A 1,828-nucleotide genomic window follows, 5' to 3' on the forward strand; every position below is an offset into this window, starting at 1 on the left:
TATCTCAGTCACGAGAGGACAAATACTGCATGGTGCCACTGTTGTAAAACAGGACTGACCTTGGGGTTGGGGAGAGACTGAGAAAGATGGGTTTAATAGTGTATACTGCACTGAAACAGATGAGGGAGAAAACTGTTTAAAAGGGATACATGATTGGGTATTTTTGTCATGACAGGAATCTGGAGCAAAGACTATATGGTGGAGTGAACCTGGGGGAGGGTTTGTAAAACAATGAAAGAATTTTTCTTTTACTTTTCCAAGAGGGTAGTGTGCTAGGGGGTAGGGTTGGGAGGGGAGGAAAGGGCAACAATGAATTAATGGAAATCTAAAGTCTCCGTAAATTTTTACTGAAATTAATAATAAATTTAAATAAAACAAAAAAAAGAAATTAAGAAAGGTGCATCAGGATTGTATACTCTTTATATACCTATTCAAACCGTATGCTGAGCAAATTGTTCTGGAAGCTGAACTCTATGATGGAGGATGTGTCATCAGGATTGGAAAAAAGACTTATCAATCTACATTATAAAGATGGCAAAGCTTGGCATGATGAAAATGAGGAGGACTTGAATGATTCCTGCAGAAGTTCAAAGAATACATCTTTCAATATGGATTACATCTCAACACCAAGAACACAAAAATTTCTCATCACTGGACTGATAGGCAACATCATGATAGATAGATAGATAGATAGATAGATAGATAGATAGATAGATAGATAGATAGAGATTGAAACTTTCAACAACTTCATCTAACTTGGATCCACAATCAATACCCTGGGTATCAGCAGACAGGAGATGTATTGCTCTGAGAAAGTCTGTAGTCAGGGACTTCCCTCTTGAAACTATTGAGGAGCAATGACAACAGTTTGAAGACTAAAGTGCTTCTAATTCAGACCATAAGCTTTTCAAGCTCTTCTTATGCATCTGAGGGCTGGAAAATGAGTAAAGATGACAAAAGAAGAATTGATGCCATCGAGTTGAGGTGTTGGGGAAGAGTACTGGACAAATGAACAAAAGGACAAAGAGATGTGTTTTAGAGAAAGTGCAACCAGAATATTCCTTGTAGGCAGAGATGACCAAGCTTAGGAACACATATTTGGGGCATGTTGATAGGAGATGTTATTTCCTGGAGAGGAGCATCATGCTTGGAAAGGTGGAGGATCGCACACATGTTTTCAATGTGACTCAACAGTAAACTTCTCAGACACAAATGAGAGGAGTGATTCTACTGAGTTTATGTGAAGAAAGAACATGTCAAGTTCACACTGTACTCACATGTCAAAGAGCACATGTGAGCTCCCTAATCCTCTGTATCTGCTTGTGCTTTATAACAGAAAGACATGCTCTGGAACACTAGTGATAAAGGGCTGGGCAGAAGTCATTCCTGTGAATACTAATTACAGCTGCTCTCTTAGAAGACATTGTGTAAGCTTGAAGTTCACTCCAAAAGCCCAATCGAACTTTCAAGTTCAAAATTAATTCTAAGTTCTCCTTCTTCAATCCATGAAAATACACAGAGATAGAACAGATTTAATTCTACAGGTGATTCCAAAAGCTCAACATTTGTGACTACACAAACATTGACAAGGGCTAAAAGAGTCCAGCTATGGAGAAGACATCTTTCCAAAATGGGATCTCTGATGGGAGCTCAATTCTTGAGCTCCAGCTGAAGCTTTTCCCACAGCAGAAACTTTATAAAGTTTCTATTATGCGGACCCTCTGATGTCTAATAACATTGGTCTTATGAATGACATTCTTTTCTTTTTTATTATTATTAAATTTTATTAGTTTTAATGAACATTTACAGAGATTTTGGGTTTTCATTC

Source organism: Elephantulus edwardii, unplaced genomic scaffold, assembly GCF_000299155.1.
Source record: "Elephantulus edwardii isolate Elephantulus edwardi_28Jun2011 unplaced genomic scaffold, EleEdw1.0 scaffold00554, whole genome shotgun sequence".
Classification (NCBI taxonomy): Eukaryota; Metazoa; Chordata; class Mammalia; order Macroscelidea; family Macroscelididae; genus Elephantulus; species Elephantulus edwardii.